Here is a 22,049-nt window from a genome sequence, read left to right as displayed (position 1 = left end):
TTCTATGAAGGTTTAGATGAGTTAACACATGCAAAGCACATAATACTGGCACAGAGTAAATGCTCAGTCAATGTCAGTTGTTATTAGTGTTTTATTATTAATATTTTACAATATAACATGTTATACTATGTGTTAGCTCTTCTATGTCCTTAAAATGTTCAATTTTCAAAATTAAGTATTTCTAGTTGTATTTTTGGTATTTTCCATTTTTTACCTTAATGTATCATGATCAGAGAGTAATGGCAGGTATCATTACTGCCATTTTGGGGCATAAGATTAAAATTATTTTTGTAAAATGTGCTTTAATTCTTAAAAAAACTATATTCTATTTTTAAAAGTTAATCTTTGACATATATCTATTAATGCTACCTTATTAGTTCTGTTGTTCAGATAACAAAATCACAATTTGTCCTAAATTTTTACTGAGGAAGAGTGAAGAAATAAAATGGGATCATATAGTTAAGCTGCTAAATTACTAAAATCTAATAGGTTTAAGCTGCTAAATTACTAAAATCTAATAGGTTTAGGCATGAGGAAATGATTCCTTTCCTGTACTAACTAGCCTGGGAACTTAAACTCTTGAACTTTCCAGTCCTGTGTCATTGCCTGAATATACATGAATTCATTATGTGTCAATACTCATGTATACACCTGACCTCCAGATAACCTCTGATTATCCCCTGAAGGACTCATGAATCCAGGCCACTTAACATCTGCCTGACACATTCATCATCCAGACCACCGAATGTGACCAGACCTCCTAACGCTCATCCTTTAGACCACCTGGCATCCATCATCCAGATAGCCCAACATTTGACTGATAACCATCCTGGACCAATCCTAGTCCTAAGAATGCTGGACTGATTGTTCTTAAGAATGCACTTAAAAAAAAAAAGATTTTATTTATTTATTTTTAGAGAGGGAAGGGAGGGAGATAGAGAGAGAGAGAGAGAGAAACATCAATGTGCGGTTGCTGGGGGTTATAGCCTGCAACTGAGGCATGTACCCTGGCTGGGAATTGAACCTGCGACACTTTGGTTTGCAGCCTGTGCTCAATCCACTGAGCTATGCCAGTCAGGGCTCACTTTTTTTTTTTTTCCCATTATACTAGGATAGACTAAGAATGGACCACCTCAATAGCTTCTGAGACTAATAACATTTCTACCACCACAGTTACTTCAGCAAACCTTGTTCCCCTCACTTCTGCAATATCATGTAGAGTTAATGATTGAGTTTGCACAAGAATGCACTTTTTATTATAAAGACTCTTAATTTTTCTTAAGAGTTTTCTTTCTTTTTCAGAACAGTTCTTTTTTTTTCTAGCCATGTTCCTAGTTTGCCAACTCAGAATGCTTGAAAAATCTTTATTGTTTATTTCTAAGAAAGCCTTCAGACATTTTTTTGAGTTTATTTGATACTAATTTCTAAATCTGTCCAATATCCACCCCCCCCTATGTTCTAACTGAACATCAGTGCAACCTTTTCTCAAATTCCAGTTTGTTTGTAGATTCAGTGCCTCACTTCTGAGACCTTTCTGTCCTCTACCCCCCAAAAAACTTTTGTTATCAAAATTCTGGAAAAAGTCACCCCCTCCCCCGCCGAGGCTTTTTTATCCTCACTGGTGGGCCCCTTTTAAAACCACATTTCCTCTTGCTCTGTCTGTGAGCAGCAGGCGTCTAGAAATAGATTGTTCCTTCCTTCTCTCTAGATGTTGTCAAGATCCAGCCTTTGTCCCTCCCCTCACTGTGGCCCTAGCACTCAGCTTTTGGTCACAGTATTGCTCCAATTTTCTGTTGCAATGCTTTTTGCACTTTTCTATATGCAGGTTAATTTTTTTGAGCTAAAGACACTATGGAACAATCCACTACTGCTTACCTAGGTTTTGTTGGCATTTTTACAACCAGGGAAAGGAGTTGTCAAAGTGAACAAAAGAGCTAGGAGCTAGACCAGTTCTGCAAAAATATCTTTGGTCCTTCTCCCCACCATTTCCTTCTTTCTTACCCATTCTTTGCTTCTCAGACGAGTGTAAGGCATTCTTTGACTTGTCCAAAGCTGAAATGCAAGTTCTTTATTTACTCAATATTTGCTAACCCGCTTTTAATGTGGTATGTACCATTCTGTCTTGGGAATATACATTTGAATAACTAAAAATTGTTGCCTTCAATAAGCTATAATGGAAGAAATAGCCACATAAACATTTAATGGGTTCAGAGTGTGAGAACTTGTAATAGAGCTATGTGCAAGAGAGCCAGGGTCTGATTAGGAAATCAGGACAGGCTTCTCAGATAAGGTGACAGCTTGAATTGGCACTTGGAGAGCAAGTAGGAGTTGTTAAAAATGATAAAGAAATGTAGAAGACATTCCAGACATGTTCATGGTAGGTTGTATTAGTTATCTAAAACTGCATAATAAATTACGCCAATGTAATGACTTAACATAACAATAATCATTACCAGTGGAAATGCAAAATGGTACAGCCACTGTGGAAGATACTCTGGCAGTTTGTTGCAGAACTAAATATACTCTTATTGTACAATCCAGCTTGGTATTTATCCAAAGGAGTCAAAAAGTAGGTCCCCACAAAACCCCATACATAGATGTTTATGGCAGCTTTATTCATAATTTTAAAATTTGGAAGCAACCAAGATATCCGTCAGTAGGTGGGTGGACAAATAAACTGTGGTCCATCCAGACAAGAAAATATTAGTCAGCACTCAAAGTAAATGAGTTATCAGACCATGAAACACCATGAAGGAAATGTAAACGCATATTGCTAAGTAAAAGAAACTAGTCTGAAAAGGCTACACACTGTATAATTCCAACTATATGATGCTCTGGAAAAGACAAAACTATGACAACAGTGAATATACTACTCCAGTGGAGGATGTTAATATTGGGAAGGGCTATGCTAGCGATTTTCAACCAGTGTGCTGTAAGAATTTTTAAAACATGCTATACCTGAATATTTAGTCAGGGGAACTAACGCTTTTGCCCTTAAATTGTCAAATTAAAAAATGGCAACAGCCAACACATCAGTAACCATCTGGTGTAAATAAATCAAAGTTATGCCTATACTTTTGTCAGATTGGCAAACATATGATATATTTTTTAGTTTGCTGCAGAATTTTAGTAATTAGTTTATGTGTGCCATGAGATGAAAAAAGTTGAAAATCACTGGGTTATGCATATGTGGGAATAGGCATTATATGGAAAATCTTCCCCTCAAGCTTGCTGAAAACTTAAAACTGCTATAAAAAATTGTCTATACTGTACTTGCCCTGGTCGGTGTGGTTAGTTGGTTGGAGTGCTGTACCATACCCCAAAAGGTTGGGGCTTCGATTTCCAATCAGGGCACATACCTAGGTTATAGGTTTGATCCCTGGTTGGGGTGCATATAGAAGGCAACCTATTGATGTTTCTCTTTCTCTCTCTCAAATCAATAAACATATTTAAAAAACAAAAAGTTGTTTATGCTTAAAAACCCAAACAAGCAAAACCTAACAATAATTACTTTTTAGCTCTCATGATTCTCTGGATCAGGAAATTGGGGATGGTGTGGCTGAGCAGTCTGATTCAGTGTCTCTCAAGAGGCTGTGGTCAGATGTCAGCTGGGGCTGTAGTCATCTGAAGGCTTAACTTTGGTTGAAGGAGCTGCTTCCAAAGTAGCTCACTCACACAGAGGGTGAGCTTGTATTGGCTGTTGGTGGTAGGCTTCAGTTCTTCTCCACTAGTGGCTCTCTACAAGGTAGCTTGAATGTCCTCACAGCATGGTGAGTGGCTTCCTCCAGCTTCCAAAGAGAGCAATCCAAGGGAGCAAGGCAGACACTGAAAAGCTTTTCAAACTCTAGTCTCAGAAGTTACACACCTTCACCTCCCTTGTATTCTATTGGTCACACAAACCAGCCATGATTCAATAAAGGTGGGAACTCACAAGGATGCGAATATTCATAGAGGAATAACATTAGAGGCCATCCTTGATGCTGGCTACCACATAGGGCATGCTAAGTGTAACTGATGTAGTGTGCTTGGGTTAACAGTGGTTAGGTATAAAACTGAAAGTTATTTATGGACTAAGTTGTAAGGAGCTAAGAACATTGGCTTTTAACAATTGGTGATGGGGAAATGTTGAAAGATTTTTTAGAAGAAACCTGGAGCGGCAAACTGTCTCTTCTTAACCAAATTTGGCAGCAAGAGTTGTCCAATATGTTTAAATAAGCCCCTTGATGTTCTCTGCTTTTTCTTTGGGGTGTATGAAACCACATGTAGATTTACACATATTCCATTATGTCATTTTGTGTTGGAATGATTTTTGGAAATAGTCTGTGTCATATGTCAGCTTGAACATTCTTTTTTTTGCTTAACATCTTTATTGAGATGTACTATATTCATGTTTTTACATGTAGCTCTAACCCATTCATATTTTAAATAATTTTAACCCTGGCTTGTGTGTCTCAGTGGATTGAGCACTGGCCTGGGAATCAGAGGGTCACTGGTTTGATTCCCAGTCAGGGTACATGCCTGGGTTGCAGGCCAGGTCCCCGGTAGGGGGCATGTGAGAGGCAACCACACATTGATGTTTCTCTCCCTCTCTTTCTCCCTCACTTCCCATGTCTAAAAATAAGTAAATAAAGTCTTAAAAATTATATATTTTATTGATTATGCTATACAGTTGTCCCAATTTTTTCTCTTTTATGCCCCTCCACTTAGTACCCCCATTTTCTCCAGCAATCCCCCCCTTAGTTCATGTCCATGGAGTTGGCTTCTTCATTTCCTATACTATTCTTAGCATCCCCCTGTCTATTTTGTACTTACCAATTATGCTTCTTAATCTCTGCGCCTTTTCCACTATTCTTCCCCTTTCCCTTCCCAGCTGATAATCTTCAAAATGATTTCCATATCTATGATTCTATTCCTGTTCTGGTTGCTTGCTTAGTTTGTTTTTTAGATTCAGTTGTTGGTAGTTGTGAATTTGTTGCCATTTTAATGTTCACAGTTTTGATCTTTTTTTTTCTTTTCTTAATAAGTCTCTTTAACATTTCATGTAATAATGTTTTGGTAATGATGAACTCCTTCAGCTTTACCTTGTTTGGGAAGCACTTTATCTGCCCTTCCATTCTAAATGAAAGCTTTGCTGGATAGAGTGATATAGGTTGTAGGTCCTTGCTTTTCATCACTTTGAATACTTCTTGCCAGTCTAAGCCTGCAAAGGCTTCTAGCCTGCAAAGTTTCTTTTGAGAAATCAGCCGGCAGTCTTATGGGAACTCCTTTGTAGGTAACTCTCTGCTTTTCTCTTGCAGCTTTTAAGATTCTCTCTTTACTTTTAACATTTGGCATTTTAATTATGATGTGTATTGGTGTTGCCCTTTGGATCCAACTTGTTTGGGATTCTCTGTGCTTCCTGAACTTGTATGTCTATTTCCTTTACCAAATTAAGGACGTTCTCTTTTACTATTTTTCAAATAAGTTTTTAATTTCTTGCTCTTCCTCTTCTCCTTCTGGCATCCTTATGATTAGGTTGTTGGATCATTTGAAGATATTCCAGAGAGTCCTTATATTATCCTCGTTATTTTGAATCTTTTTTCTTTTTGTTGTTCTGGTTGAATGCTTATTTCTATCTCATGTTCCAAATCATTGATTTGAATCTCTGCTTCATCTCCTCCATTGTTGGTTCTCCACTGTTGTAGATTTTTCTTTGTTTGACTTAACATAACCTTCATTTCTTCCTGGGTTTTTATTATGCTATTGCCATACTCAATGAGTTTTTTAAGCATCCTGATCACCAGTGTTTGGAACTCTGCATCTGATAGGTTTTCTATCTTCATTTAATCAGTTCTTTGTCTGTTTTTTTTTCCTGTTCTTTCATTTGGGCCATATTTCTTTGTTTCCTCAATTTGGAAGTCTCCCTATGTTTGTTTCTGTATATGAGGTAGAGCTGTTTTAGTAGTGTGGCCTATTGTAGAAGAGGTACCTGTAAATTGTGTGGGGCAGAGTCCTTAGGTAATCTCCAGGACAGGGCAACCCACTTCACCACTTTGTGTCTCTAGGTGTATGGGGAGGTTTTGGAGGGAGAACAATACTGCTACATGGCTTCTGTAGGTTAGACTGGCTTCACCCTGTTTCCAGTCACTTCACTTACTCTCCGTATGTGACTGGTGCCCTTCCAGCTGTTGCCCTGGTGCTGAAGCCCAGACGAGGTGGGTCTGTGTAAATTCTAAGTCTGTGAAGGCCCTTTAACCAGAGTCTCCTAAAGATCTGGCAGTTTCTTTTGCTGCCCCAACCCCTACTGCTTTATACAGCCAGAAGTTATAGGGATTTATTTTCCTGCTGCTGGAACTCTGGACTGTGTGGTCTGGCCTGGGGCTAGGATCCCTTACTCCCAAGGTATCCCTTCTGATTTTTATCCACCACACGTGAGTGTGAGACTGCCTGTTCCATTGCTGCTACCACCTCTCTGCACCACATCATTTATCTGCACATTTCCTCCAGTCTCTGTGTCTCTGACCCTCCTACCTGTCTGGATGAATGTAGCCTCTTTAAATCCTTGATTGTTGAACTTCATACATCTTGATTTTTGATAGTTCTGGGTGTTATTTGTTTTGAGGTATAGTTGTAATTTTTTTCTGTAGTTGTGCAAAAAGGCGAAGTGTTTTACCTATGCCTTCATCTTGGCTGGAAGTGAACATTCTCCCACTATGTAAAACTTAATATCTCTGTGTCACTTGGTATACTTTTGGTTGCAAATAAAAATGTTTAACTCAAAATGACTTACATAATACATAGCATTTATTGGCTCACGCAACTGAAAAGTCCAGAGATAGATAGGATTTCAGATGTGATTTGATTCAGAGTAGCAAAAATAGCAGTAGTGGTTCCAGATTTTATTTTATATTACACTGGAAAGAGAAAAAACATCTTTGTCCTCAGTTCCACTTTGACTGGTCTGGCTTAGGTCACATGCACATACTTGAACAAATCACTGAAGTCAGAGATACAGAATACATGGATTGTCTTAGTTTAGTTCACATGCTGCACCCTTGGAGCTGAGAGTAAAGTCAATTTTTCCCAAATAATGTAATCCTCCAAATGGAAATTGAGGATGTTTTTGGAAGAGGGAAATTAAATGCTGGGAGGCAACCACAAGTGTTCAATACAAATTAAAAAATATGATGTGGTTCATCTAAACAACATTTACTGAGCCCTATCCAAATAAAGTGTTGAGCTCTGGGCTAGAGCCAACATGACATAGTCCCTGCATTCATGGAGGCCTAATATATTATCCCCTGAGAACATGAACTCTGAGGGTAGGGATTTTTCCTCTCTTGTTCATATCTACATTCTCAGAGTCTGGAATAGCACGTGATACACAGTAGGCACTCAGTAAATGTTTGTTAAATGAATTGCCTAGAGAAAAGATAGACATATGGATAATTCACCACACCATTTTTTTCTGGTCTATTTCTGGCTTTTAGGGATTTTGAGGGTCTGGGGCTGCTCTTTCATTCTTCCTCTTTCTCCTTCCTCTTCTGATTGTAGCTCCTCCAGAGTGACATACTGGGAGGAAAGAATAGGAGAGATGGCAGAGTACTCCTCAGGTGCCTGGTTGCCCAGTGGTGGTCAGAGGTGCCCCTAGTCTCACTCTGGTGCAGGTTGGGTCTATCTCTTGCTCATGGGTCTCAGGATCTGAAGTGCAAAGTATTTATGGGGGTTATATTTAACTTTGTAAACTCAGACCAGGTGCATTTATGTTTGAGTCTCCACAGAGCAGTTCTATGTCCAATTAGCTTTCTGCTAACTGATGCTACTTTGAAGAGAGTATAAAGATGGATCTAATGGGAGCCCTCTTCCCTGTTGATTCTTTGGCCACAAATTGGGGGCCTACTTTGACAACAGGACCAAAATTTGAAGTTGGGATTGATGGAAAATCAGGGACATGTGGTTTCTATCCCTGCAGGCTGCTTCTTCTTGCACACTGCCTTGCAAGATACAAGTGGTTCATGCGGTGATCAATAGACCTCTGATGTATGAATACCCTCCTCTCCTTTTGTGGCCTTGGAAGAAAAAAACTCCTAATTGCCCCAATCCTTTGACTCCACCAATATAGAATATAAATTGTGAGAAAAATAGCTGTAACCCTTGCAAGCTTGATTGTCTGCGAGGAATAGAAACCTGCCTGAAGTTCTATAAGAGAATGAAGGTTTGGTGTGAAGATCCATAGGGTTCAGGTGTTGGAATGTGTGAGGGCAGGACTAAACTGGAAAGTACCTCTAGAACTCAGGCTGCTCCAGAGCTCACTCTCCACCTCTGTGGTTCTCTCACGGTATCTTTGTTCTTTGTGAATACACTCGCATTCCCTTCCTGTTATCTCTACTCCTTCATAACTTAAGTTTGCTTCATGTGTCACTTCACCTTCTAGGCAGAAGGTTCATGGCAGGGATTTATCAGGTCCTCTGTCAGTTAAGGCTTTTACTTATATCTCATTGGTCAGAATGGAGTCACATGGCCACTCTTAGCTGCAAGGCAAGCTGGGAAAGTCTGTGGGCCACCTTTCCAGTCTCCGTTGAAGAGAGGCACTGGAGAGGGAGCTGGAGTTAATCTGCTAAAGTATTTGTTTCAGGAAGCGGAAGTCAGACCAATTTGCCAGGTGGTTGAGATAAAATTTATAAAATGGTTTGAAACTATAAAGCACTCTACAAATGTTGGCTTCCAAATAGAATGTCTATGGCACAACCCATTTGGAGAGTCATTTGGCAGTGAGTATTAGCGGTACCAAAATGTGCATCTAATTTGCTCCAGTCATTTCATTTAAAAAATTCTATTCAGATAAAAGAATTCCAAAGAAGCAAAAAAGCTGTATGCAGGAAATTATTTAATGCAGTGTTGACTAAAAGTTTTCAACTTAGTGAAATAACTTATATGCATTAAAATTGAGTCCTGTAACCCTGGCTGGGTGGCTCAGTTGGTTGGAGCATTGTCTAGTATACCAAAAGGTTGTGGGTTTGATTCCTGGTCAGGGTACATACTTAGGTTATGGGTTTGATCCCCAGTCAGGAGTGCATTCAGGAAGCAACTGATGGATGTTTCTCTCTCTCAAATCCATAAACACATCCTCAGGTGAGGATTAAAAAAATACTGAGTTCTGTAAAGTTACACAAAATATTTGTGCTAGCCCTGGCTGTTGTGACTCAGTGGATTGAGCACTGGACTGCAAAACAAAGGGTTGCCAGTTTGATTCCCAGTCAGGGCACATGCCTGGGTTGCAGGCCAGGTCCTCAGTAGGGGGCACAGGAGAGGCAACCACACATTGATATTTCTCTCCCTCTCTTTCTCCCTCTTTTATCCTCTCTCTAAAAATAAATAAATAAAAACTTCAAAAATTTTGTGCTAAAACAAGTGATAAAACAGGCTCTATGATAAAACCATGATACAGACCTGGCTGGTGTGGGTCAGTGGATTGAGTGCCAGCCTGTGTACCAAAGGGTCACCAGTTCAATTCCCAGTCAGGACAAATACCTAGGTTGTGGGCCAGGTCTCCAGTTGGGAGTGTGCAAGAGGCAACCACACATTGATGTTTCTCTCCCTTGCTTTCTCTGTCCCTTCCCTTCTCTCTCCCTTCCCCTCTTTCTAAAAATAAATAAATAAAATCTTAAAAAAATCCCGTGATACAGAATTAAAGCTACCCTATCATGACAAGTTTGTAAATGATGTCTGTGCTGGGTGAATGAAGAAAAGTTAACATATAATGGTGGTGGGGTCTGTTTTTTTTCTTGTTTTCTTTGATATTATTATAATCCTTTTTGTACAGTTGATAAAATTGGGAGAAAAAATACAATTACAGTGGCTTCCTAGGGCTGGCTTAACCTCTCAGGGGTTGAACAGAGTCAGCTATCTTAAAATATATCTGTTGCACCCTCCAGAAATTTCTTGTCCTATGGAGCTGGGGAGAGATTGTTGCCCTTTGACATTTACACCTACCCCTTTTCACCCCAGAAACAAAAGCATCCACAGGAGTGTGGCTCTCCTGTGAAGAAAGTACAGTGACCTTCCTGTCCTGCTTCAGGAACTAGTAGTTTTCTCTTTTGCTCAGGTCAGGCCCTCAGATACTTCTGTTTTCACAAATGAAAAGCAGAAGGAAGTATATCAGGGGTGGTAGCAGTACATGGTTGTCTCTGCCCTGCAAGTGACTTCTGGCCAACCATACTCAGTATAATCTTGGTGGAAGCACTCAAGCCTCCCACAAAGCCTGAAGTAAAACTGTTTTTTTGACCTGTCTGACCTTTGGCCCTTTGTTCAGATGACTGAGGGAGCAGGTGGACCACTGTAGAATGCTTCTAACTGAGCAGTAGGCAACTTTGAGGCCAGTAATTTTTATGTGTCTTCAGGGCTGGTCAGCCCAAGACACAGTGGGTAGGATAATGAAAGGTAATGTTGACTGAATATTCACTACATGCACTTTGACATCTATTATCTCATTTAATCATCACAGCAACCTCAAGAAATAAGGACTATTATTACCATCACTTTTTAGATGAAGATAGTGACGTCCTGAGAATAACTTGTTTAAGGTCACTTACAGAGTTAGGATTTAAACCCAGGTAAACATAGTCTGGTCCCAGATCCCAAAGGCTTAACCTGATTGCTGAGAATGACATTTAGATGAAAGCTTCACTGGCAATTCTGTGTCATGGAAGATAATATTTTGTTATTTGTACTTCCCAAAATCTTCCCAGGGGGTTAGATTCTGTGTGGCTAGTTCCATTCAATGTGGTGGGTCAAGCAAATTGGAGGGTTCTAGACAGAGGTAAATTGTGTAGGTAAGATAAAAAGATTTGGAGAGACTGAGAAGAGACAAGCCACAATCCTGGGTGATGTGTGGGGCAATGAGAGATGAAGAAGACTCCGCTACCTTCATTCTCATTCTCTCTTTTTTGGTTATGTTCCTTAACTCTATCCAGCAACAGCAGAATGGCACAATGTCAGCTGTGTACCAGAAAGAGCCAGGAATTCTTTTGCATTCACTACAGCGTAACCTAGAATGAGCATTCTCTCTCTTTTCTATCCTCACCCGAGGATAGACTCTATCCTCATGCTCATTGACTTTAGAGAGAGGGAAAGGAAGGGAGAGAGAGGGGAAGAGAAACATTGATCAGTGTGTGAGAGAAACATCAATCAGTTGTTTTCTGCATGTATGCTGACCAGGGCCCTGACTGGGAATCAAACCTGTAAACTTTTGATTTACAGGTTGACACTCCAATCAACTGAGCCACACTGGCCAGGGTCTTCATTCTCTTGAGAACAAAGCCAGAAAAACTTGGGAGAAGAAACATGATAAATATTTGTGAAGTTGAGTGTAGAGAGTCATGTGATACAAAACCCACTTATGTGAAGGAGGTGAGGGAGTGAGCCATGAACATATCTGTGGAAAGAGCAGTTTAGTTAGAGGAAACAGCCAATATGATGGCCTTAAGATGGAAATGTTTCTGTCATATTTGAAGAACAGCAAGGAGGCCAGCGTGGCTGGAGTGGAAGGAGCAAGGAGTCAAAGAAACAGAGATGAATTTAGGGAGGCAAGGGTGGGGACAAGGGGTGGCAGGTCATGCAGGGCCTTTCAGATTATGGAAAACACTGGCTTGCCCCAGTGAGATGAAGAGCCTCTGTAAAGTTTTGCACAGAGGAGCAATGTCTTGTGTTTTGAAAGGATCCCTCTGGCTACTGTGTAGAGAACTGACTTTGGTGAGAGGGGAGTAGAGAAGTAGTGGGACACAGAAAAAGCCTACTGCCATAGTCCAGGTGGGATGGTAGCAGCTTCCACAATTTTGATGACAGTGGAGTAGGTGAGAAGTAGTCATATTTTGGACATACTCAAAGGTAGCACCATAGGATTTCCTAATGACTTTTGGTCTGCACAATTGGAAGAACACAGTTGCCATAGACTGAATATGGGGGAACAGCTCCATCATGGTGCCCTGGTGACCTGGCACTCCCACATTGGTCACACAAGCAAAGGCTTGAACCACATAGCTCATCTGAGTTTTAGCAGAATGCCTGTGATCTTCCAAGAACAGAGAGAATGAGAGGCCTGTGAAGAGCTGTTCTGGGGTCATCTCCCACTAACCTTTTTATCTCCCTTAGGAGGCAGCCACACGCCAGTTTCTGTGGTCTCCCAAGGTCTGATGAGGTTTGAGGCTTTCTGCAACCCCCCTGCCCCCCACCAATACAGCTACAGACTAAAACTGCTTTGTCTAATAGTCTAGAATACAGTCTCTCTCTTTTTGGTGTTGTTCCTTCTGATGTGCAGGACAAGAACAATGGGGAACTTTAGTTTTGCTGTCTATGTAAGTAATAAGGTATTTGAATCTATGAGTTTTTCTGGTGGTTTCCAGAGGGGAGGGGGCTGGGGGATAGTAAAATGGGTAGAGGGGGTCTGTTGTATGGTGATGGAGGAAACTAGACCTTTGGTGGTAAGCACATTTTAGTGTATACAGATGTTGAATTATAATGTTGTACACTCGAAACTTATATACAGCAGGTCCTCAAATAACATTGTTTTGTTCAACATCATTTCATTATAATATTGATGAGTTCCTGTAGGAAATTAACTCTTGTTTATATCAATTAGCCTATTGTAAAATTTGCTTCATTATATGTCATTTTGCTTAAAGTCACAGAACCTATTGATGATGTTAAGTGAGGACTTACTATAGTGTTATACACCAATGTAACCTAAATAATAAAAAACAAAACAAAAACACATTTTTTGAATCTAAATGTGTCTCATTGTATCTTTACTGGTTGAATCAGTTAGGCATTGCCCTGGCCTAGACTTGTCTCTTGTGCTTGAGACTGAGATGGGGCACGCTGGAGGGGATGAGGATGGGGAGTGATCAGGAGTTCCATTTTGGTTTGGAGTGCTTGTTAGACATGGAGAAAACAGTTATATATATGAGTCTGGATCCCAGGGGCAAGGTCTGTGGTGAAGACATGAACCTAGGCCTTATCACCATGTAGATGGTATTCATAGCCCCGAGGCCACGTAAGGACAGAGTGTAGATAAAAAAATAGGACCAAGAACTGAGCTCTGGGATCCTCCTTATGAGGTCATGGAGAAAAGGAGGAACTGGCAAAAGAAACTGGGAGGAGGGACCATGGTGCAGGAGAACCAGAGGCCATTGTACAAATTGGTTCCAGAGAGGAATGGTCAAATGTCAAAAGCTGCTGCTGAATTGAAGCCAGAAAAGCCAGTGTTCATGCTGCCCATCACTACCATAACCAATAAGCAGAGACAGGGATTGAATTTTTATGGGTGCTTTATTCATATGGTCAGTGATCTGAGAAGATGGTGGGTTATGTTCCTAACAGACCGTCTTACATTCCATTTCAAACCAACCCTTATAAGGAGAAGAAGAGTGTAGGTAAGGGGTGTGGAATTCAGGGAAAAGGTTAATCAGATAAAAAGCTGTTGCATTCTCTCATCTGTTGACCAGTGATTCTTCATCTGTGTCTTGGTCAGTCGCCTTTATCTGTGTTGTAGGTAGTGGACCTCACTCTGGAGTGCAATGGCTCAGATATCATCTTGACTGCTTTGCAGTCCTCAAGTCCACAAAGGTGGAACTGCTTGTGGTCTCCTAGAGTTAGACAGGGTCATACCTTCAGTTCCTGATACAATAGCTTTTTACATACATTAATTACTAAGTTTATTGACTATATCTAAAGGTAAAATTTTCCAACTCTTGAGTCCTTCATCAGAATCACTTAAGAGAAGACTGAGGCTTGATTATTGGAGTTAACCAAGTATTCTTGGTGACCTTGATGGTAACAGTTTTAGTGGAAGGGGAACTGGGATGGGGTTAACACTTGATTAGAATGGCCTTAAGGGAGTATGGGAAGAGCAGAATTGGATACAATAAACATAGACAACTGTTTTGGAAACTGTTTTACAAAAGGGAAGCAAAAAATGCAGTAGTGGTTGATGGAGGAAATGGGATAAAAAAAAGTTTGTTTGCCCTGGCTGGGTGGCTCAGTTGGTTGGAGCATTGTCCCCATGCACCAAAAGACTGCGGATTTGCTCCCCAGTCTGGGCATGTATGGGAGGCAACTGATTGATGTTCCTCTCTTTTGCCCTCTCCCTCTTCCTTCCTCTCTCTCTAAAATGAAGATATCCTTAAGTGAGGATTAAAAAAAGTTTGTTTGCTTTTTCATTAAGATAAATATATTATTGATGATGGGAATACTGTTACCAGCACTGAGGTTCCTGAGGTTGCCAAAGTAAAAATTGAGAGGAACAGCCCTGGCTAGTGTGGTTCTGTGGATTGAGCACTGGCCTGCAGACAGAAAGGTTGCAGGTTCAATTCCCAGTCAGGACACATGCCTGGGCTGTGGGCCAGGTCCCCAGTTCGGGGCATGAGAAAGGTAACTGCTGTTTATCTCCCTCTCTTTCTCTCTCCTTACCCATCTCTCTAAAAATAAATAAATAAAATCTTTAAAAAAACTGAGAGGAAGCCCCAGATAAATTTTCAGACAGATTTTATTAAGTTTGTGCTCCAGCATAAGGGGGGTAGCACAGAGGAAAGGAAGTCCTCTGAAGTGGCTAGGGATCTGGCTCTGCTTAGCTGCTTTTATAAGTTGGAGGCAAAACAGGCTTTCATGAAAAGGCAGGCTTTTAAAAAAGGTGGGCTTGCATGAAAGAGGGGCTTGTGAGGGGTTCGGGGAGTGGAATTTTCCATGTCAGGGTGGAGTTACTTCTGTCAGTTTGCTTGGCATCTATCTCCATGGCTGTGCTGTGGGGGAAAGATGGTGGTGTTACTTCTTACTGCCACCCCAGGAAGGTCAAACCTTGATCAACTGTGCATGTGGAACAGTGGTTTCAACATCTTCTGGACACTTTGTTTTAACTTGGCTTTCTGACCACTCAGTATTCTTCCATTCCTAGGCCCAAGTCCCTATAACCATCTCAACCCTAGATTTCTGTGTATACGCCCAGCATTCTTTTCATTGACCTTATGTATTTATTCAAGAATCAATACTTTTACTTATTATAGCTTTAGGGTATTGCTTTGATATAGCACATCTGGCTGTGGAATGAGATGATGTAATAAGGTATTTTTTTTTGTGGACAAAAATTCATTGCCACCAATTCAATGCCAAGAGAAGTTCCCAGTTGAGAATGGTGATGGGAGAAACTTTATTGGAGTGAAATGGCTCAAGTGAAGCAGCTCAAACAAAACAGCTTGTGTTGCAGCTCAAGTGTTACAGCTTAAATGTTCCAGTTGCAGTGAGACAGCTCAAGCTGGGTAAATGCAGTATTCAGTAGTGCAGTCCAAGACAAAAGGGAGAAGTTCCCATACTTGGTCACTGATTGATCCACTCTTATGCAAATGAAGACTCCAAATTCTCACAGCTTGATTAGTCCAAATAACACTGTTTTGATTGGTCAGAATTTTGTGTTGTGATTGGTTATTATGGAGCTGCTCTGATTGGTTGGTAGACATGCAAATAAGAATATAACTGCACAAATCTAATTGGATGGGAAAGGTCTCAGTCACATTGGAATACAATACCAGGAGCTTTTTTGTAAGGGTTGGCTCAGATGGCAGGAGCAGAGTGTACAGGCTGATAGCTCAGTCTGTGGCTTATCCCTGATATGCAGCATGCATGAGAAGCCTCTGCAAACAATGGCTGCTAGACTCTGAATTTGGGCCTGATTAACCACAAGAAGTCCTTCTTGGCAGGTACATTCTTTCTTGGGGTCACTATTTCCCCCTTTCAATCAAAACTTGTTGACAGACAGTATTGATGATTGGTCAGGTTATTATGTCCCATGTTGGTGCTGGAGTGGCTTGGCTACCTAACTCAGTTCCATCTAGTCCCTTGGCAGGACTCCTATGGTTGGGCACTAGCCAATGGGACAACTAGGACACTTGCTCACAAGAGGTTTCTCTTAACACCTCCTGGATTTAAAGAAGTCCCAAGTCTCAACCTTACTCAGTGGGTTGGGCATTGGCTTGCAAACTGAAAGGTTGCTGGTTCAATTCTCAGTCAGGGCACATGCTTGGGTTGCAGGCTGGGTCCATGGCTGGGGGTGTGCAAGAGGCAACCCATCAGTATTTCTCTCCCATGTCAATGTTTTTCTCCCTCCGTGAGAGGGTCAGGCCAGTTTCCCAGCCTGCCAGACTGCTCAGAACTCAGTCAGGCCAGTTTTCCAACCTGCTGGATTGCACATGACTCGGTTATCCTGACTCGGTTGATAGCTCTCTGCTTAATCGAAACTCTCTCCTACTGGGCACAATAGACACCTGGCACCAGCCACAATGGCTGGCATTTAGACTGACCCTCCTGTACCTGGGAATATCCTAGCCCTTTACCTAACCCATTGTCCCAGTTCACATCCTGGAAACCTGAGGCGCCTGCCTGGAAGAACAAGAGACTAACCCCACCCCTATCCCCTCACAACCCTGTGTTTTTTCTTTTAAAAATCCCATTCTTGCCTCCTCCCAGGGCTGCAGTCGATTCTGACTCAGCCTGCCTGTAAGCATAGCATCAAATAAAGGCACTTGGATCAGATCACCTTGTTCCTCCTGCCTTATTTCTTGTGTATTTCTAACACTCCTTTCCCCTCTCTCTAAAAATAAATAAAATCTTAAAAAAAGAAGTTCCCAGTCTCTCATAAAACCAGCCAAAACAACTTGGAAAACTAAAGAACAACAATGGCACTTATTTCATAACATTAAGAGAAATCAGAAGTTATTGACAAAAAGGGTATTTGGCATCAGGAGTAAAGGTTTTAACCATTGTGAAGTACAAACATGAAGGGGGTGCAGTGGCATGATGAATCATTTCCATTCTTGATTCAACAGTTGCTTGAGTAGGGGGCTTTAAATATCTGGCTATGCAGAGTGTCAATAGCTTTACAATAAAATAAATAGAAAAATTAGAATAACAATGAGTAAAACAGTTTGCAACCCAGACCTTAAAATAGCCCTGAGCTCAGTTGAGAGTTAGCTGAAAATATCAGAGTTTAAGTCCTAACCAGTCAGTGGTGCTAGAAGTGGAAAGGACATATCAGTTAAGAGATTTTGCAAGTCTAAGAGTTTGGTTGTTTCTAATTCTGTCTGGGAAAAGGTATTTATCCAAGTATAGCAGGAGATATTGGCTATGGCACAAACTCCTCCTTGAGCTGTAAGTAAATAAGGGCAATTCTATTGTCAAGGATCACCCATGCTAAAGAATGTAAAGATGTTTGCTGAGCTAGAATGGCTCTAGTGGCTGAGTGGGAAATTCTGTTAATGGTTCTGGTTAGATTTTGCCTCATTATGTCTAGCAGAGCATACAATTCTGAAGCTGTGGTTGCTCCCATATTAATCTTAAATTCTATCCACCCTCCTCTTTCAGTAATGGACATTCAGCTACACCTGAGAAGAGTTAAAAGGAATGGGACTGATGGAAATCAGGAGCTGTAACTAAAACCATAACCTCACATTCTTTACACGTTTTCTACTGATGGCAATTAAAGTCATAGAACAATGTTTATTTGCTATATACATAAACTAGTATTGCAATTTAGAAAAAGTACCACTTATATCCATGGAAATACCAGGATTTGTACTCAGATTTACAAAGAGGCATAGTAATTGTGTTATGGGGGATCTGGCAAGATCACTGGGGAGTAGGGAGGGAGCCCCAAAGCAGCATGGGAGAACCTGTCTTCCCCTGAGAAAGGAGGGGTCGGGAAGTGCCAGAGGCAGTGGGATTGAAACCACAGCTGGCATGTGATAGATTTCCACACCTCTGGGTGAGGTTAAACAAACTAGTTTGAAGTGACATAGCAGGAGGCTGCTTGCACAGAGTATGAGCAGTCTGAAGAGGTCACAACAACTGCCACGGCAGTCAGGGGGAGGTGCAGACCTGCCAGTCTATCCAGGATTGGCTAGAAAAGCAGGGTGTTTCTGGAGCCTACAGGATTTTGGGCAAGGATTTTTAAGTGGAGGGTAGGTGGAGACTTGGCCCCTTTTTTTCTCTTCTGGTTCCCTTTGCTTCCTCACTTTGGGGCCAAGCATTCCTGGGTCTGTGGGCCCTGGAGACTGCATGACCTGGCAGTGTTCCTGGGCAAGAAGCTGTGGTGGCACAGGCTACTGGTGCACTGCCTGGTCCTGCTTTGCAGGGTGCAACAATTGGATGGTGGGCGGTAGAACCCCACTATCTGTTTGGTAACAGTAATGGCTATATGGTAACAGTAACCAATGTGGGGCTATAGCTGCCTGTGGCAAGCTGACCCCCTCAAGAGTGGGACTGTGGGGTTTCCCAGTCTCTGAGAATCTCTCTGCATGCACGCTTGAGGTGTTGGCCACTTAAACAGGCCTAGTGGGTGGAAAGGAAAAGGGTCTGGGAAGGAGATAGACTCTAAGAATGGGAGAGGATCACCTGAGTTTTGAGGCTGCAAACCAGGGTTTGGGTGAGGACTGGCTGAGCTTTGGGGAGGCCATTGTTTGGGGGTCAGTCTTTGTGGGATCAGTTGGCAAACTTGCTTGTGAGCACTCGTTTGGAATAATGGAGTTGTGGATGCAAGTTTTGTTTATAACTGTGGTCGCACTGTGCTCATAATTATGGGTCACTACATCCAAAACATCAGGGACTGTTCTGTGTTGGCTCCTGGAGGGAGCCTACTGGGTAGAGTTTTAGCAGACTGGGCTATGTACAGCCATTATCCAATGTCTAAGGAAGAATTGGCTTATTATAACACTGTATGGCCTACGTATATTTTAGACTATGGGGAAAAGTGGCCTCTAACTGGTTCCATTATGCAATTACTGCAACATCATGCAATTGGAACTGTATTGGCAATGATTACACAAATGGGATGAAATCCATTACATCGAGGTGCTTAAGTTGTTACATAATAGGGTTTCACCAGGGACAGAGAATCACTTGATGGTACAGAGAAGGGAAGATGTCTCAAAACCCCTCTGTGATAGCAGGGCATAGGAAGAAAACGAGAATGAAAAAATAAGTTTCATTAATGCCAGGAACCCAAAAGACTCAGGTTATTAGCAGGAAGATGCCTCTGCTACCTACCCCTGAAATAGGGCCCAGAGAGTCAATGGCCCCACCCCTGTATGATGAGGGGGTATCTCCCCATCTAAGACCTGTCAGGGTACCCAGTTTGGCCAGGGAGAACCCCTATCCAGAGCAAGACAGCTCTCTTTGAGGCAACATCCTATAGGTGTAGTAAATCAGGAAGGCCAGCCCAGTGGCTACCATTGGGCCCATACTCCATTTTCCACATCAGACTTACAGAATTGAAAGAATTCTAAACCCTCATACAGAGAGGATCCACAGAGAATGGCAGATCTTATCACCTACATTTTGCCACTCATCATCCAAACTGGGCACATGTAAAGGTTCTTCTTAACATCTTGTTAACCACAGATGAGAGATAGCTGACTATAAACATGTCTAATAAAGAAGTTCAATGCTTCCACCAAGAGAATCCCATTGGGACCCCCAACCTAGCTGCGGCAATTCCCTTAACAGAACATGACTGGGACCCAAACAGTGGGGGACCTGGAACATTACAGAAGGTATATATTGGAAATGCTTAAGAAAGGAGTGCCTAAGCAAAAGAGGCTGAATATGATACTGGCTGTTCAACAAAGATCAGATGAGGATCCTTCTAAATTTTTAGAGGGGATCTATTGGGCCTGTAGAAAGCACACTGATGCTGACTCAGAGTTACCAAAAAATGTCTGGATGGTGAACATGACTTTTATTGGGCAAAGTGCCCTGGATATTAGAAAGAAACTCTAGTGTTTAGACAAGGGATTGGGAATGAATCCCTCCCAGTTGGTGGACATAGTCTTTATAGTTCACAACACTCAGGAAGCAAGGAAGTTAGAGCAGGCCATCATTTCCTTAGAAACAGTGTGGGGAAACCAGAAGAAGAAGAAAGAGGAAAGGCCCATTAGGTGTCAATCAATGTGCCTATTGCAAGGAGGAGGGTCCACTGGAGAAGAGAATACCCAAAACTGACAAGGGAAAATAGAGAATGGAAACCCTTGTTAGGAAATGCTAGAACAGGAAGAGGAATCTGATGATGAATGGGGAGACCCAAGGGCTCCCCTAGATATCTCCCAACTGATTATTATTTCCCCACAGGAGCCCAGGTACAACTGATGGCAAGAAACAAGCTAATTGATTTCCTTGTAGATACAGAAGCTATGTACTCAGTGCTAAATACAAAATTGATCAAGAGAAGTTTGGATGTAGTGATGGTTACTGGAGTGACTGGACAATTACAAAAATGTATGTTCCTTCAACCTCTGAAATGCCAGCTTGGGGATCTAAAGTTTACTCATAGTTTCCTCTACATGTCATTGCTGGGATGAGATTTTCTTTGTAAACTACAAGCATGGGTTACTTTTTCTCCTGAGAAGCAGCAAGTATGTGTAGAAGTCCAGCTGGAGCATGCTATGCAGCTCCTCATGTTCCTGACTTGCCCAGGAGGATCTGGAGATAAACTCTTCCCACCTGAGATCTATGAGTAGGTCAATAACCCATTTGGGCCAATGGAACCCAGGGTGTAGTGGTTAATATCAAACTCATTGAGGAGATTTATTCTATGGTGTCTAACCAGGCCACTGTTTTAGACAACCCAAATGTTGCTTTATAGACTACCACCATCTCAAACCAAGACACCCTGTTCCAAGACTCAGGGAGATTCAGCCTTCCAGCATGATTGCTTAGACCAGCCACTGACAGAATCTGACTGGGAGTTATATACAGATGGGAACAGCTTCATGGAAAATAATCAACAATGACCTGGGTTTGGATTTCCTCACAGCATTCAAAGTGACAGTGGACTGTTGTCACTTCAGTGATCTCTCAGAAGATTGGACAGACACTACAAATTCAATGGAAACTATAGGCATCTTGGAGATCTCAATCCATGGGAAAGACTGAGGAAACAAGGAAGACCCTGGTGGAAATATGCCAGAAAATGCATTTGAAATGGGACCAGGCACTCTGTGCTGCCTTTCTCCGATTAGGGTAGCACCCAGAAGTGGGCTTAAATTAACCCCTTTTAAAATAGTGTATGGGAGACCCTTCTAAATCTCTGTTTTAGGAGTACCCCCTTTAGATTTGGAGTGCAAGTCAAAAGTTAAATAATATGTACAACATTTTGGGCAAAGGCAAACACTAACCATTTTACACAAGTTTGCTCATTGCAGGTCTATCTATCTGTCTGGTGAGTCCTTACACCTGTTCCATTCAGGAGACCAAGTTTTACTAATTGATGTGTCTTCCACATCATTATGTGGAAGACATGGATAAAGCAGGCACCACCCAAGGAGGACTCAGACTCTGCTGCTGTGGTTGATGCTGGAAAGGAGAGATGGACCTGTACTCCTGAAGAAGATTTAGATTTCTTCTTTCGGAAAGTGACAGCAGCTCCCAAAGTCAAGTCCTTTCTTTCCTTTTCCCATTTCCCAGGTGGTGACTTTCCTTAGAAAATTTATTCTGCTGGGGTGAAGGGGAGGTGCAAGGAATGGGACCAAAGAGCCTGTATTATAGAACATATTTGCAAACCTAAGGACCTTTAGCGGTCCAATACAGAGCTAGAATGTCTTCCTTTCCATTGTTAAAACGGACAAGGATTGAAAGCAAGTAAGGCTAAAATGATTATTTCTTAATAAGTATAGAAGGTGTACAAAAATTGAAAAAGTATATAGAAGTTGGTGAAAGTTTTAAACCTGAATGGAAAGAAACTTCAGCTCTTGGGTATAGTTATTCTATGCTTACTTTCTTATCTTGTGAGGATTTGGTTTGAACTTTGCTGTTTTGCATACACTGGGAATCCTCTGTCTCTGCCATGGTGCTGGTTGGCATGCCAGCAGGAGTAAGAGATCATGTCTCTGCCACTGGGGCTTCATGCTATGATGCTGGTTGGGTACCAGCTGGGGTGAGAGAATGTCTTTGCTTTTTGGGGCTTCAGGCCATCTGGATCTAGGAAAGGTTGCTTGGGATACCTGTTGGCATACTGCTTGGTGTAGGACAATATT

General features: G+C 41.6%; 1 pseudogene; it reads right to left on the bottom strand.

Annotated features, from left to right (window-relative positions):
- Nucleotides 1–1,100: 1,100 nt before the first annotated feature.
- On the bottom strand, nucleotides 1,101–1,240 carry LOC123825724 (annotated as a pseudogene).
- Nucleotides 1,241–22,049: the final 20,809 nt, after the last annotated feature.

The sequence above is a fragment of the Phyllostomus hastatus genome, unplaced genomic scaffold (genome assembly GCF_019186645.2).
Source record: "Phyllostomus hastatus isolate PE091 unplaced genomic scaffold, TTU_PhHast_1.1 phas_contig_64, whole genome shotgun sequence".
Taxonomy (NCBI): Eukaryota; Metazoa; Chordata; class Mammalia; order Chiroptera; family Phyllostomidae; genus Phyllostomus; species Phyllostomus hastatus.
Note: the sequence above shows the minus strand (reverse complement) of the source record. Positions and strands in the feature narration are given on the sequence as shown.